Genomic DNA, 17,499 nt, shown 5'->3' with positions numbered 1-17,499 from the left:
TCCTGATCTTCCCCTGCTGTGGCTCTCATCACATGGCATGTAATTGTCACTTGTTTGGGCTCCTGTGCTAGACAGGAATCCCTGAGGGACAAGTCTTGCCCATCTGTGTGGTCCTCTTTGCCACGCACAGAGTCCAGCACCCCCAGAAATGTTTGAATGAAAAGTCTGAGGCAGTGATGAATGGGTGTACCGGTTCCATCTCTGAAGCCTTTTCTTCCCCACAACTGGCCTATGTCAGAGGAGAGTCTGGGTTAGATGTTAGCAGGAGAGAATGCCTCCTTGCTTAGAAGAGCCTTGAATACCAGGCTGAGATCCATGTGACCAGAAGAGCTCCCTGAAGTCTGGCCAGCATCTGTGGGTACCAGGATACCCCACAGATCCTGTGGCACCCACAGATGCCTTCTCTAGCAGTGTTAGTAATATAGATCCAAGAGTCGAGTTTTGTTTTGGGGAGTCTTTTTTTGAGACAAAGTCTCACTCTGTCGCCCAGGCTGGAGTACAGTGGTGCAATCTCAGCTTACTGCAACCTCTGCCTCCGGGGCTCAAGCAGTCCTCCAGCCTCAGCCTTCCAAGTACCTGGGACTACAGCCACGTGCCACCCTGCCTGGCTAATTTTTTTTTTTTTTTTTAATAAAAATGTCTCCCTAGGAGACATAGAGATGGGGTCTCACTATATTGCCCAGGCTGTTTTCGAACTCTGAGCTCAAGTGATCTTCCCACCTCGGCCTCCCAAAGAGGTGGGATTACAGGTGTGTGCCACCACACCCAGCCTATCCCAGAGGTTTTAACATACTCTCTAGACTATGTTCTCTGCCTGGGGACCTCACCCCCTAAGGAAGAATACCCTGGGCCAGTATCTGCTCTCTGGAATACCCTTGTGTACTTTTCTGATGAGGTGCCTTATAGAGGAAATCCAAGGGAAAGAGAAGGTGTAGCCCCATCTTCAAGAACGTCTATCCAGAAGGAGGAAGGAGAGGTGGGCCCACACCACAAAGGTGGAGAAAACTCACAAGCCCTCTCTGCACCCCAGCTTATTTGTTCCCAACAGCATTACTACAAAGTAGGGTGTCCTCATTTTTCAGATAAGGAAACAGCCTCTGAAGGGTCACCCAGAGTAAGGATGCATCTGCCTCCTTCATCCCTGTAGCCCAGTACCCGACACACAGTAGCCCCAGGCACATACGGGTTAGAGAGACCCTGACCACATCCTGTGGAAGGGTCCAGAGCAGAGCCATCACAGAGGGCTTCCGAAGACCAGGATACCCTTGTTCCTGGGCTGCTGGGCTGCTGAACAGCAGGGAAGAGGAGCTGTGTGAACCTCGATTCTGTGTGACTATCTGGCTGCATAATAAAGAGCTTAGGTATTCAAATCTTTTCTTGGAAATCTCAAGTATTCCATTCGGCTGCCTCACAGAGTTAGGTAACTTTATTTACTCATGCTAAACAGGGCCATTTTCAGAGAGGAAATTATGCAATGTACTATGCAAATGTGGCATTCCGAGAGCAGAGATAAGTGTGGTCACCGATGCATTATAAGATGAGATTGTGTCTCTGGCAGCTGGGTGTCACTTGATAAGGGGATATGCCAGGCTGTACTTGGAACTGATGCTCCCTTGGACTCGGTTTCTGGTAATTATGTTTTCACCACGTTGGCAAGCTGTGAACTGCATGTATTGAAGAAGTGGAACAAGGAGTGAAGCTTTTGCAAGTTGCTCATCCTTAAGTAGACTTCAGCAGAGAGGCTGACCCCATACATGTTCTGGACACATGGGAACAAGAAGGGCAACATTCTCATCCTCCATTCTCCCAAGAAGAGTCTTAAAATTTGACACGGGGGAAAGATGAAGACATGCAACTGGTTTTCTTGGCCACTTTATGAAAAACAGTCACCTCATTTTACTAGACACAGCATATACCTTTCACACTGAGAGAAAGGAAGTAGCTGTGGAAAACCCCACCTTTGGAAGCAGACAGAGCTGAGCCCAAAGCTAGCACTTCCCCCAGCCTGTGGGCACCTGGGGATGAGGCACCCAGCCTCCCCAAGCCTTCAGCTCCCTGCCTGAGAATGGCACTTTCAATTAGTTATTGCTCCTGGGCCGTGTACCAGTCACAAAGACAGCCAACCTGTCACACAGTCACTGCTCAGATAGTTGCTGAGTGAGCCAGTGACAGATGTATCCACCTCTGTCTGTAAAGTGAGCATTGATACAGTGTCCTCAGTGGCCCTGAGTACCCTGGGAGACATGAAGATTCTGCAGGGTTAAGAGATTCTAGAGAGTCCTACAGAGGGCTCCATCCAAACTCTTTCCATTCAAATCCCTACTATTCAACTTGGGAACCAAGTAGATTTTCACAGTGATGGGATCCTGTAGTCATCACACAAAAGTGATATAAAGGAGGCCAGAAAACTGATAATTTGAGTGCAGATTCTGCATACTGACCGGTCACCTTGTATGTATTACAAACCTGTTGTAATTTGCCTGAACTTCACGACAACCCTAGAAGTCCATTTTCCCTGCAACATTTTATTTTGAAAACTTTCAAGCATACAACCAAGTTGAAAGAATTGTATAGTCAACACCCTCATACTTGTCTACTTGTGTTATCACGTATCTACTTTATCCGCCAAACTTTTTGCAGCAGGGAGTTAGGGTCTCTGTCACCCAGGCTGGGGTGCAGTGTTTTGATCATAGCTCACTGCAACCTCGAACTCCTGGGCCCAAGTGATCTTCCCACTTTGGCCTCCCAGGCAGCTAGGACTACAGGTGTGAGCCACCACACCCAGCCCAATCTTCTTTTTTTTTTTTTTTTTTTTAAGATGGAGTCTTGCTATGTTTCCCAGGCTGGGATAGCTCTGGCTATGTTAACCAAGCTGGAGTTTACAGGCTTAGTCTTGGTGCTGTAGCCTCAAACTCCTGGCCTCAAGCTATCCTCCTGCCTCAGCCTCCTGAGTTTTGGGACTGCAGTTGCACGCCACCACACCTGGCTTCTCTTCCTTTTTTTTTTTTAAGATACTTTTCCTTATAGGTGAGGAAGTGAATCTTTTTAAAAATTTATTTCAAAGTAAATTGCAGGCCTCAGTACCCTTCTACCCAAATACTCCAGCTTGCATATCATGAAATAGCGCTATAAAATTATTTTATTACCCCCCCGCCTATAGATGAGACAACTGAAGCAAAGTCACATGCCCAGGGTCACCACAGCTAGAAGGTGGCAGAGTTACCAGTCAACTCCAGGCACTTGGCCTCAGGCCCGGCTTGGAACTGTTCCCCTGCATTCAGACCTATGCTTCTAGGCGGGGAAGCAGAGCTAGAATGTGTTAGGAGAACACAGAGTTTTCTTAACAGTGCTCTGCCGGTTACTCTTGGTGGTGTGGGCAGAGGGGTGTGGAGAGGCGGCTGAGGCCAGGACATCAGTGTGGCACCTGTAACGGGAGGCCCAGTGATCACAGCTCAAACCTTAAAACCAAGCACTAGGTCCCAGTTTCCCCGGGTAACTGAATTTCAACAAATACCCCATTATCTCCATACCTCATTGCTAGTTTCCTTTGCAAATCCCAGAAATGCCACCAGTACATTTTTTTTTTCCTCTTCGTATTAGAGGGTGCGGCTCATAGGCTTGGCAGTAGAAAGGTGCCAAGACCCACTCTCCATCCAGGAAATATCACACTTCACAACTGTCCCCTTTTTGTGCTGGGAAGGAATGCTTTAGGGAGCTACAAAGGAGACAAAGTAATTGATTGCTACTTGCAGCCAGTAACCCATAAGCTGTTGCTGGGTTGATGGAGAAATGGTTACTTAATTTTCTTCAAAGGATTGATTTGACTGTCAGGAGAAGCAGCCAACCTAATTGAGTGTGCTAGTTCACACCCTCGGTGGGAACAGTCTCAGCTCTTCTTTCATCTTCAAAGTGTCCTGGATTATGAAGTCCCCCACTGGAGTTAGTCGAGGCTCGGGAAGGTCCAGATGTCATATCACGCTGTTTTGCCTCCTCCGGGTGATCTGTAGAATTTACCAGGGCCCGGTTCCTTGTCACTGCAGCTCTGCTGGGCTTGCACTGGAATCAGCACTGGCTTCCTTTTCAAAGCACTCAAGTTAGCTCCCAAGGAAACATGATTTTTTTATGCCCCAGAATGACTGCTGTTTTCAGTTTTCACTGGATTCTGACAGGGTGGTGACCTGGGAGAGATGCATTGCACTGTCCTCCTGAGCTGTTGATTGACCCCTCGGACCACTTAGGCTTCCTCTCCCCTCCACCCCGCAGTGAGCCGTGACTCACCAGGTACTCCCCAGCGGTGCAGTACTGGTGGCCAAGGCCCCTCCTGCAGCTACGTTCTGTCATCAGGGAGGCATGTGAGGCTGGTTTTTCCCTCAAGTCACCAATGTAATTCTGTGCCACAAAGAACTATCTCCATCCCACAGAGGCTGGTGCCCCAAGTGTCCAGCAGCTTGGAAGGGCAGCCATCCTTGTGCTGGTGAAGCACCATGAAGGCAGGCCGCTGACCGGTCTTGCTAACTGATGGATTCTGGCGTCTGAAAAGAGCCCAAGGGGCAGACACCCAGCTTCAGTCTCCCCTGCATGCCAGGAAGAGAAACTCTCAAGGGTAGAAGAGAGACAGCATTTCCTAAGCCAAAGAAGGAACTAGGTCTGCTGCTCAAAGAGGCCACCAAGTGCCCTGTGAAAGGGGGACCTTGCCAAGGCAGTCCAGGAGCATGGAGGTGGCTTCAGGTCCTCGGCCTCCAGGGAGTTAAACCCTCAGGGCTTGCCTCTTGAGAGCTCACATCATTTGACTGTCCCCTTGCCAGAACCAGGCATCTCCCACCCTCAGCAGCTAGTCCAGGTGGAGGGGGCACCAGGCTGTGAGGCAGACAAGTGATCTTCTCTCTGGCCTCACCCAGGGGACTGGAATGCCACGTTTCGATCAGCTTGTTCAGGAGAGTGTGAAGTTCACATGGCCATCTGGCTGCATCCCTCGGCCACATATGTCACTCATCAGTTTGTGTCATTGGGGAAGTCACTTGGCCTGCTGCAGTTTGTGTCCACCTCATAGGATCTGGGACCATATCAAGTGGAAAGTTGGGGCTTGGCATATAAATGCACTTTATAAAGGTTGGTCTTGGTGCCAGCAACAGTTCTCATTGATAAAACTACTGGATGCAGGCCGGGCGCAGCTGCTCACGCCTGTAATCCCAGCACTTTGGGAGGCCGAGATGGGCAGATCACGAGGTCAGGAGATCGAGACCATCCTAGCTAACATGGTGAAACCCCATCTCTACTAAAAATACAAAAAAAATTAGCTGGGCGTGGTGGCAGGCGCCTGTAGTCCCAGCTACTCGGGAGGCTGAGGCAGGAGAATGGCGTGAACCCAGGAGGCGGAGCTCGCTGTGAGCCAAGATCGCGTCACTGCACTCCAGCCTAGGCGACAGAGCGAGACTCTCTCAAAAAAAAATAAATAAATAAAAAATAACTACTGGGAGCAGGGGCCTTAATTCAAAACAGCCCTGAGTTTTTTATTTTTTTTAGATGGAGTCTCTCTCTCTGACACCCAGGCTGAAGTGCAGTAGTGCGATCATGACCCAGTGCAACCTGGAACTCCCAGGCTCAAGTGATCCTCCCACCTCAGCCTGGGACCACAGGTGTGCACCACCACGCCCAGCTAATTTTTATTATTATTTGTAAAGACGGGGTCTTGCTATGTCGCCCAGGCTGGTCTTGAGCTCCTGGGCTCAAGTAATCCTCCCGCCTTGGCCTCCCAAAGTAATGGGATTACCAGTATGAGCCACCTCACTCAGCCCTGATAATCTTTCAGTACATGGCTTTAGAGAACCAAAGCCTGGAATGGTACTGCATCCCCAACTCTGGTGAAGGCCAGCGATGCTCAGTGTTTTTTGCCCTCCCTGCACCACCCACAGGCCACTGAAGTTCCCCCTCACTAATCCCTGGTACCAGCGCAGACTCTGGAATGGAAACAAGTCAGGCTGGAGTGGATGTGTGGAGGGGCCAAGACCACAGCCCCTCCCTCACAGGTGCAGCCATGGGCCCTCCCGGTCTCCTATCAGCTGTGGGCCCTGCTCTTGGAATTCCAGGGTGAGCCGGCCTTTCCCTCAGGGGATCAGTGTTCCCTGTTCCTCAGCCCCTCCTGACCTCTGATTAACCACACGTGCTTGAAAGATTTGCTAATGTTTACTGAATTGCTAATTTAAATTCCAGCTGTGGCCTAAAACAGGCTATTGGATTTCAAAGCCTTGGAATTCTGCTGGCCTGGAGATCCCCGTGTAAGGAAAAAGACTTCCATTCTAAGTTGGAGCCACCAATGCCAAGAATTAAATTATGGATTGGCATCCATATTTTATTGTGAAGGGATTATTTAAATATAGCAAAAGTCAGTCAGCCCCATTTATCGCTCAGTAATGAGCTACAGCCTGTCAGAGAGGGGGTGTAGGGGAAGGCTTCAGCCCAGGAGCTAAAAGAACAGTTGGTTGAGAAGTCCCTGGCCTCCAAATGGGAGCACCAAAAGACATTAGCTTCCTTCCATCCCAGGCACAAATACTTCTTCAGCACCAGCCATTGCCCAGAGCCCCTCCAGGGAGTACAGCAGCTAGTGATACCAGTCGGGGCCCCTTGTTTTGGGAGCTTACAGTCTGGACTGGGATGTTTCAACACGGTCAAGAATGGCAGGCACTGGGGTGGGGCTGGGGATTGGGGAAATGTAGAGAGGGACTGGGAGAGCAGCCGGGAATGAGGGGTCAGGGGAAGTCTCACCGCAGAGCCCGGGAGGCCTGTGTATCTTCCATATTCCTTGACCTTACAGGAATTCTGAAAACTGAAAACCAAGATTCATTTTCTCCCTCCGAAGAGACTCATTTAGTCAAGAGTTTGCATTCAGAAAGCATGACTACCTTAGGCAGAAGGGTTCCAACGAGAGAGTCACGGCTCCAGAAATGTCATGGCACTTCTGAGCAATTTGACTTGTGCTGGGTGAACACTACGACCCCTTCTGACAATGACCACCGTAGCTTGGATGTGTGAGGCATGCTGGGCGCAGCCACATGCCCCTCCCAGATACCCTGGACCACCTGCAGGTGGTTAAGTGTTCTACATATAAGGCAGAAACCTGAGACTCAGAGAAGGGAGGTGATCTGCCCAGGGTCACACAGTTTAATATTTGGCAGAGCTGGGCTTTAAACCCAGTCGCCATAGCACTAAAGCCGAAGCTCTTTTTATCAGGCCAAGTTGCCCTCATTCTGCTCTTCATGGTAACAGCATGCTTTTTCTTTCATGCTTTTTCCTTTTCTCCTCTTCCTTCCCAGCATCTTAAAATTGTGTTGGAAAATGGTTGTACTAGTTTCCCTTCATTCTGCTTAATACTCAGAGGATCTTCCAAGGTCCCCAAAACAGCCAATCCTGAGTTGTTTCTCTGGGCTAGTCTTCTGAGATGCAGCATGTAGCTTCTTGGTGGTACTGAAAGAATTTTAGAATTTTAAATGTGCCTGGATGTAGCACTGAAATTACCATCATAATTATCTATTGCTGAGTAACCAACCACTTAAATTAACTTCATGGCTTAAAACAACTATGGGAATTCATTTTGCTGGCAAATGTATAATTTGCCCGGGGCTCAATGGGAATAACTCTGCTCCACATGGCATCAGCTGGAGTGTGTGGACTGGGAGCTGGCTGTGGGCCTGGACCTTGGTTTCTCTCTGTGGGTGTCTCCATGGCTACTTGGGCTTCCTCACAACATGGTGGATAGGTTCCAAGAGCATTTTTATGACCTTGCCTCAGAAATCACAAAGCATCACTTCCATTGAAACTCTTTTGGTCTAGACAGTCACTGAGGCCCACTCGGGTTCAAGGAGAAAGGTAGACCCCACCACTTGATGGGAGGAGAGTCAAAGTCACACTATAAGAAGAATATGTAGGTGAGAAATATTGCTGTGGCCATCTTTGGAAAGTGTAGTCCGTAAGAAAATCCATTTCAGTGCCCCTCTAGGTCTCAGATTCAGACTAGTTTGTCTTAGAACCTCTGTAACTCAGATTTCCCTTTTTTATCAAAAGAGCATGGCTGGGCGCGGTGGCTCAAGCCTGTAATCCCAGCACTTTGGGAGGCCGAGACGGGCGGATCACGAGGTCAGGAGATCGAGACCATCCTGGCTAACACGGTGAAACCCCGTCTCTATTAAGAAATACAAAAAAAAAAAAACTGGCCGGGCGAGGTGGCGGGCGCCTGTAGTCCCAGCTACTCTGGAGGCTGAGGCCGGAGAATGGCGTGAACCCGGGAGGCGGAGCTTGCAGTGAGCTGAGATCCGGCCACTGCACTCCAGCCTGGGCGACAGAGCAATACTCCGTCTCAAAAAAAAAAAAGAAAGAGCAGGCATTAGGCTGTAATTTAATAAATGGTCTTTTCTCCTCTAATCAGTTTTCATGTTTACCTTAATGATTGTAAGTAATTCTGTTTTTCCGCCGGGCGCGGTGGCTCACGCCTGTAATCCCAGCACTTTGGGAGGCCGAGGCGGGTGGATCACGAGGTCAGGAAATCGAGACCATCCTGGCTAAGACGGTGATACTCCGTCTCTACTAAAAATACAAAAAATTAGCCGGGCGTGGTGGCGGGCGCCTGTAGTCCCAGCTACTCGGGAGGCTGAGGCAGGAGAATGGCGTGAACCTGGCAGGTGGAGCTTGCAGTGAGCCAAGATCGTGCCACTGCACTCCAGTCTGGGAGACACAGCGAGACTCTGTCTCAAAAAAAAAAAGAGAAAAAAAAAAAAGTAATTCTGTTTTTCCATTCATGGTAATGATACGAAGTTTCCTTCTGAAATTTATTTTAATAGAATACAAATGTTTTAGAAAAATTAAGCATAAGCTCTCATTTGCTGCTATGAATTTACTCTCGCATGTGCGTATGAATAAGAATGTTCCTTTGAATGTTGTAGCAAAAACTTCTAAACTCTCTGAATGTCCGCCAGTTGGAGAGCTGTTAAATGATGTAGAGTTCTCCCTACCGTGGGAGAGAATGCAGCTATGAAAAATCACAAGGAGTGTCTCAGTGCCGATGTGCCATCAGAAAGTGTCAAAAGCACAATGCAGGCAGTGTGGGTGGCATGCCACCATTTAAGAAAGGAAAGGGAGAGGAGAACATAGCCCCATGAGTGCTTGAAAATGCACAGTGGACAGGTAATAAGAGTCCGTGCAGTGGTTGTCTCTGCAGAGGGGGACAGGAGACCCTTATTATCCTCTGTAAAAAGGTTTTATACCTTTTAAAATGGGAACCTAGGAATGTATTATCTAGTGAAAGTGGTTGATACGTTTAATATTTTCAAATAAAATAGAATGGGTCAGGTGTGGTGGCTCACACCTGTAATCCCAGCACTTTGGGAGGCCAAGGCAGGAGGACCGCTTGAGACCGGGAGTTGGAGACCAGGCTGGACAACATAGCAATACCCTATCTCTACAAAAAAAAGATTACCTGGGCATGATGGCACACCTGTAGTCCTAGCTAGTTGGAAGACTGAGTCAGGAGGATCGCTTGGGTGCAGGAGTTTGAAGCTGCAATAAGCTATGATTGCACCATTACAGTCCAACCTGGGTGACAGACCTATCTCAATCAATACATACATACATACACACATATGACATGCAGCAAATTTTCTCCCCTCCCCAAAGAAAAATAAAAGGTAGTGCCTGGAAGTAGGAGGGCCATGTCACCTTTCCTTAGAACAAGGTTCTGCTAGGAGGCATGTCATACCTTCAGGGTCCTGGGGACGATGGAGACATCTGCCATCCTACCTTTTGCCTGTGGGGTCTGGTCCCTTCCCAGAATGGAGGCTTGATCTGCATGGCCTTTCATGGTCTTTAGCCTCCCACCTGGGCCCTGAACTCCTCGAGGTGGGGGCCAAGCCTCATTCTCAGTATGGGTACTTGGTGCCTAGTACAGAGCCTGGCCCCGGTGGGCACCAGACTCTGCACCTGCACATGTGAGCTGAGCTGGACACCAGAGCTTTGGAACTCACAGGTCTGACTGTGAGAAGAACTCACACTTTGGAAACATCCACAGCTATGTCCCAAGGGTGCTGTCAGAGAGCTCTTGGCTTCCCGCCATCACCTGGTTCTCAGTGATTGTCTATCATCTGTATGATCAGGCAGAGCCCAGCTGGCCAGCAGCTTGGCCTAGTGCTGCTCCCCAACCTTGGCTGGGCCTCATAAAGACCTGAGTCCCTTTGTGTAAAACTATGGAAAGAGACTCACTTGTTTCTTTATTCAATTTTAAGTGTGCAAATAACATACCTATTTTCCCTTTGGAAAATCAGAGCAGTGTGTAGAAACTAAAATCGGCCTGTAATTCCAGCACTTTGGGAGGCTGAGGTGGGAGGATCCCTTGAGCCAGGAGTTCGAGATCAGCCTGGGCAACATGGCACAACCCCATCTTTACAAAAAATAAAAAATTAGCTGGGCATGGATGGCGTGTGCCTTTAGTCCCAGTAGCTTGGGAGGCTAAGGTGAGAGGATCACTCGAACCTGGGAGGCCGAGGCTGCAGTAAGCCATGATCGTGCCCCTGTACTCCAGCCTGGGTGACAGAGTGAGAGCCTGTCTCAAAGAAAAAAACAGAAAGAAAAAAAAAAACTAAAATCACCTTGGAGCTTCTTTTTCTACTCATCAGTATGTTCTTGAGACTTGGCTCTTCTGAACTCTCTGGAGAGCGAATTCATTCCATGTCATTGCTCCTTGGTGTTACACAGAAGGAATAAACACATTTTAGTTAGACTTTCCCTTGCTGGAAAATTGAGTCTTCACAGTCTCTTGGCCCACACGTGTGAATGTTTTTCTTGGGAACATACCAATTGCTGGGTCATAGAATGTGAAACTTTCGGTTTTAATAAATAATGCTAATTTGTCCTTCAAAACGGCTATGCTAATTTATTCTCCCACTAGTAGCTTTTGAGAAATGCCAGTTTCTCTGCATCCTCATTACACCTGATGTTATCAGACATGTTTATTCTTGTCAATCCTATGGGCAGAAGATGGTATTTTGTTTTGATTTGTTTCAAGGTTTCCCACAAGGATGGCTCTGTGTGTGTGTGTGTGTGTGTGTGTCTGTGTGTGTGTGTGTGTGTGTGTTTATTGGCAGTCCCCATTCCTGGTTTCCCCCTTCCCCTCGTCTGTGAATGGCCTATGCAAATCCTTCATATCTACTAGTGTATCTTTTGCCTCTTAAATCACGTGGATAATTGATCTGATCATTGTCTTCTGATAATTTTCTTAATAGAATCCTAAGCCCCACACCTGTAGAATTGGAGATTCGATGGGCAGTGAGATCTGGGGATGGTGGATGGATGATCAGGAAGCCTCATGTCACCTGTCACCTGCACTGGCCTCTCCTTGCCATGGCCACTCCTGCGTGTCAGGCAGGGAGGCTGCCACATACCATGACAGAGCCGCCTGCCACCAAGTCCTTCCCATGGTACCTTAGCACTCAGCGTACTCCTGCCGGCTGCCAAAATGTACACGTGAAGGCTACAGGCAGAGGCTTTAGAGGGTGGGCCGAGTTGGATTCCATTCAGCAATTCTCTCCTGGATTTATCCTCGACCTAAGACCCCCTGGCAGTCCCAAAGTGACTAGCCCGTGTCCCCCAGGGCTCCACAGCCAGGGTGTGGAGCAGCCGAGGACTGGGGCAGGATACAGGAGTTCCCTAAAATGATACCTGAGCGAACCACAAAGGAGTCACCCAAAACCAGCATTTCCTTGATCTCCCTTGCGAATGGCATTCGCTTATAATCCGTAGAAGCCACTTCATTTCTCCTTAACTGCCCCACAGCCTCTGAAAAGCGAGAGGCTCCCTCCCTGGGATCCTTCCTGTCTCACTGGTGTGGCCGCATTTTAGTTTTCTTATGAAATCTCTCACTGTGTTGTCACAGGGCTTTGAAGTCTCAATTACATTTCTGAAAGCTGTTCTGTTCTGGGGTTTTATCTTTCCTTTTTTGTTCTTTGTGGTGGAGGTGGCAGGTCTTTCTTCCGCTGAAGCCCCTCAGGCAGCCAGGCTCTATGAGAGAGTTGCACTGCCTGGGACAAGCCCTGCTGACACTGACACCTATGACTGTGTCCGTTTTCCCAGGTCAAACTCTCAGATGCACTTCTTTTGTGAATGTGGAAACAGAAGGTAGTCAAGTTGTCCTGTGTAGAGTGAGGAAAGGGAAAGGAGAGGAGGGGGAAGGAGGACAGAAGGAGAAAAGAAAGAACATGTTTATTGTTTTTGTTCTATTTTTAAAGAGCATTTTTAAAAAGATTCCCATTGAGAAAATGCTGTAAGTTTTGTTTGTTTTGAGACAGGGCTCATCACTGTCACCCAGACTGGAGTACAGTGGTGTGATCACGGCTCTCTATAGCCTCAACCTCCCTGGGCTGAAGTGATCCTCCTGCCTCAGCCTCCTGAGTAGCTGGGACTATAGGCACATGCCACTACAGCAAGCTAATTTTTCTACTTTTAGTAGAGATGAGGTTTTGCGATGTTACACAGGCTGGTGTGGAACTCCTGGGCTCAAGCGATCCACCCATCTCAGCCTTCAAAATTGCCTGCAGTATAGGCATGAGCCACCGGCCCCAGCCTGTTTTAAGTATTGAGTAAAGAAAACAAACCCTACACTACCACAAAGAAAATGTTTATAAGAATGAATATGATGACTTCCTTTTTTAATAATGTAGAAGACTAGTCATCTAGATGATCATCCAACATGGAACTAAAAATTTATCCTGAGATATACATATTATTATACATTTTATGTTAATATAATACATTTCATAATATATTAAAACACACATATTTTATTTTAATTTTTTTTAGAGACAAGATCTCACTGTGTTGCTTAGGATGAACTCTTGGGCTCAAGCAGTCCTTCCACCTTGGCCTCCCACAGTGCTGAGATTACAGGCATGAGCCACTGTGCCCAGCCCTAAAATATATTTTTTAAAAAATATTTTCAAATACCTGACTGGACTGTTTGGAAAGGAAAGAAGATTCTTGCTGTAGATAAGAAAGTACAACTGGGCCAGATGTGGTAGCGCATGCCTGTAATCCCAGCATTTTGGGAGGCCAAGACAGGCAGATCCCTTGAGGCCAGGAGTTCGAGACCAGCCTGGCCAACATGGTGAAACCCTGTCTCTACTAAAAATAAAAAAAAAATTAAAAAATAGCCAGGCATGGTGGTGTGTGCCTATAATCCTAGCTACTAGGGAGGCTGAGGCAGGAGAATCACTTGAACCTGGGAGGCAGAGGTTGTAGTGAGCTGAGATCGTGCCACTGCCCTCCAGCCTGTGCAACACAGCGAGACTGTCAAAAAAAGAAGGTACAAATTCAATAAAGCCTGTCCGGTGCTGGGATTTGCTATGGGGGCACCTAGCTGACTTCAGGGGTCATGTGCTAGAGAGAATAGAGGGAAACACAAGGCCTGTAAAGACCGAGAGGACCAACTGGGCGACATCCAGACGAAACCAGAATCTCAGACAGTTTACACTGTTGGAGGATTGAACCGAGGCGTATGTTGCTGGGGGTTACCCGAAAAAGGAAAGAGAAGTTTATCTAGATTAAAAATCTGTGCTTTTAGATCAGGATGAAAATTGAAAAAGGAGAGGGGGGAAGTCCTTGGAAGTCCTCAATCATGAGCCCAAGTTTGTTATTGCGTGTTTTGGCCAGAATTGATACCATCCGTGTTACCCTTCTCCTCCCCCAATAAAGTTGAGCCAAATATCTGGTTAAAGTGCTCCCAACAGAACCTTTCGGGGTGGTGGAAGTATTCCACAACTGGGATGTAGTAATGCATAGCCGTAAATGTACTAAAACTCAGCACTATCCAAAATAGTGAACTCATGGAATCAACCCAGGTGCCCATCAGTGGTGGACTGGATGAAGAAAATGTAGTACATATACACTATGGAATACTACACAGCCATAAAAAAGAACAAAATCATGTCCTTTGCAGCAACATGGATGCAGCTGGCAGCCTAAGCGAATTAATGTGGGAACAGAAGACCAAATACCACATGTTCTCACTTATAAGTGGGAGCTAAACATTGGATACTCATGGACATAAAGATGGCAGTAGGAGACACTGTGTACCGCCAAAGGCAGGGGGGGTGACAAGGGTTGAAAAACTATTGGGTACTATGCTCAGAAAAAGAAAAAATTACTAAAACTCAAACTGTACACTTAAAATAGGTAAACTGTATACTTAAAACAGGGGAACTTTATGGTATGTAAATTATACTTTAATAAAACTGTGAAGAAACAACAAAACATCTCACCTACCATCTTCTAATCAGAGACTTGTTAATGTTTTGACGCACTTTCTCTGTACTAGTGTTTCTTTGTAGGGATACTTTTTTTTAAAACAAATCAAACTCATGGTAATAACATTTTTATCCTCTTTCATTTAAAAGTATGTTTTCCACAGTCATTGCAGTTATTTGTAAAACATGATTTTTAACTTGGGCTTATTATATGTGTTTCAACAGTATGTCTTGAACACTTTTCTCATTTTAAAATAATTTTAAACAGTAGAGTAGAACATAGAACAAAAATGAAAGTTCTCCCCTTAATACTTGTCCCACATACACACTCCTACCCCCAGTTCTCACCTCGCTCCTCATGGGGAACCACTGTCCACAGTTTGGTTAAACAATTTTTAAATGGGTGTATAATTTTGCATCTGGTGGGAAAAAAAAAAATGTACTCAAATAGTTCTCCTGTTTGGGGACATTTAGGTTGTTTCCGGACTGAGCTCTCTCATTTAAAACGTAAGTGGCAGAGGATTACATACACCAGTAGACCGTAGATCTAATGGTCCTATGTTACTCTGGTGATTTCCAAGTCAAGGGTAGGCATTAAATCAGACATTAAATTTGGGGATAACTTTCTTTTTCTTTTTCTTTTTTTTTTTTTTTAGACAGGTTCTCGCTCTGTCACTTAGGCTGGAGTACAGTGGTACACTCATGGCTCACTGCAGCCTCTACCTCCTTGGCTCAAGCAATCCTCTCACATCAGCCTCCTAAGCAGCTGGGAGGCTAATTTTTTTCTGCTTTTTGTAGAGACAGGGTCTCATTGTGTTGCCCAGGCTGGTCTTCACCTCCTGGTCTCAAGCAGTCCTCCCACCTCAGCCTCCCAAAGTGCTGGGATTACAGGCACAAGCCACCACACCCAGCTAGGGACAACTTTCAAGTAAGAGAAGGAACCTGGCATATGCAGAGGACTCCTATGCACAAGACCCCATGCTTTTCCCGCCGTTTCTCGTTTGACACACCAACCAATTCAAGATAAGGGACATAATTCTCATTTTAGAAATGGGAAAACTGGTTCTGAAGGGCCAAGTGCCATACACATCCAATGCATATCCACATACAACAGTGCAGGGCTTGGCTCTAAATTGTCATACGCTGAGTTGAGAGCTTGGTGATTCTCTCGTGGCTCAGGGGACTCTTGCTTTACTGTCTTTACTTAACTAGGTGAACTCAGTTTAACCATTTACTTAGTTAGGTGAACTCAGTTTAACCATCACAAGTGTAAACTGCCATCAGTCTTTAAAGAAGCACAGAAATGTTACTGAGGTTCTTGGTTTAAGTAAGTTCTATTTGTCTATTTTTGGCTTTGTTGCCTGTGCTTTTGAGGTCTTAGTCATACATTTTTTGCATAGACCAATGTCCAGAGAGTTTTCACCTAGATTTTCTTCTAGAATTTTTATAGTTCGGGGCCTTACATTTAAGTCTTTAATCCATCTTGAGTTGGTTTTGTATACAGCAAGAAAGAGGGATCCAGTTTCATTCTTTTGCATATGATTATCCAATTTTCCCAGCACCATTTACAGAAGATGGTGTTCTTTCCCCAGTGTGTGTTCTTACCAGTTTTGTTGAAGATCACTTGACTGTAAATATGTGACTTTATTTCTGGGCTCTCTATTCTGTTCTGTTGGTCCATGTGTTTTTCTTTTTGTTATTTTTTGAGACAGGGTCTCATTCTGTCACCCAGGCTGAAGTGCTGTGGTGCAATCTTGGCTCGCTGCAACTTTGCCTCTCAGGTTCAAGCGATTCTCCACCTCAGCCTCCGGGGTAGCTGAGACTACAGGCACACACCACCACGCTCAGCTAATTTTTTTTAGTTTTTGGTAAAGACAGTATTTCACCATGTTGGCCAAGTTGGCCTTTAAGTCCTGACCTCAAGTGATCTGCCCACCTCGGCCTCCCAGAGTGCTGGAATTACTGGCATGAGCCACAGCACCCAGCCTATATGTCTGTTTTTATACCAGTACCATGCTGTATTGGTTATTAGAGCCTTGTAATTTGAAGTCAGGTAGTGTGATGCTTCCAGCTTTGCTCTTTTTTTGTTTGTTTTGAGACCAGGTCTCTGTCACACAGGCTGGAGTGCAGTGGCGTGATCATGGCTCATTGCAGCCTTGAACCCCACTGGGCTCAAGCCATCCTCCCACCTGAGCCTCCTGAGTGGCTGAGACTACAGGTGTGGGCCACCACACTCAACTAATTTTTTGCATTTTTTGTAGAGGTGGGGTTTTGCCATGTTGCCCATACTAGTCTCCAGCTCCTGAGCTCAAGCGATCCTCCCTCCTTGGACTCCCAAAGTGCTGGAATTATAGGTGTGAGCCACCACACCTGGCCTAGCTTTGCTCTTTTTGCTCAGGTTTGCTTTGGCTATTTGGGCTCTTTTTTGGTGCCATATGAATGTTAGGATTTTTTTCTAATACTGTCAAAAAGTTGGTATTCTGATAGGAATTTGCATTGAATGTGTAGATCACCTTGGGTAGCGTGATCACTTTAACGATATCATTTCTTCTGATCCGTGAGCATTGGGTGTTTCTCCACTTGTTTGTGTCATCTTCAGTTTCTTTCTTGGGTTGCTGATTGTTTTGTTGTTGTTTTGGTTTGGTTTGGTTTTTTGAGACGGAGTTTTGCTCTTATTGCCCAGGCTGGAGTGCAATAGTGCGATCTCGGCTCACTGCAACCTCCACCTCCCAGGTGTAAGCAATTCTTCTGCCTCAGCCTCCCAAGTAGCTGGGATTACAGGTGCCTTCCACCACACCCAGCTAATCTTTTGTAGTTTTAGTAGAGACGGGATTTCGCCATGTTGGCCAGTCTGGTCTCGAACTCCTCACCTCAGGTGATCCACCTGCCTCGGCCTCCCAAAGTGCTGGGATTGCAGACATGAGCCACTGCACCCAGCCATGCTGGTTGTTTTTAAGCTACGGTTTGAGCACCTAACATGCAGTAAGCAATGGACAGATGCTTTATGTACTTTATATGCTTTATATCAGTCCTTACTAGTAGCAGTTTGAGGGAGTAGGCATTATCTTTATTATCCAGATGAGGGATCTGAGATCCAGAGAGACAAAGAAACTTTCCCAGCATAACTGGCAGAGAAGGGACTCAGACCCAGGTCTGTGTGACTCTAGGCCTGGGCTCTAACCACTGAGCTCTGCTCCTGGTAGAATGAGAGTCAGCTTTG

The 17,499-nt window shown here is 46.9% G+C and overlaps 1 protein-coding gene across 2 annotated transcripts in view; it reads left to right on the top strand.

Annotated features, from left to right (window-relative positions):
• Positions 1-17,499, top strand: part of CLEC16A (C-type lectin domain containing 16A) — a 239,410-nt gene that overhangs the window by 159,420 nt on the left and 62,491 nt on the right. The gene's annotated exons all lie outside the window — the stretch shown is intronic.

This window comes from Theropithecus gelada, chromosome 20 (genome assembly GCF_003255815.1).
Source record: "Theropithecus gelada isolate Dixy chromosome 20, Tgel_1.0, whole genome shotgun sequence".
NCBI lineage: Eukaryota > Metazoa > Chordata > Mammalia > Primates > Cercopithecidae > Theropithecus > Theropithecus gelada.
Note: the sequence above shows the minus strand (reverse complement) of the source record. Positions and strands in the feature narration are given on the sequence as shown.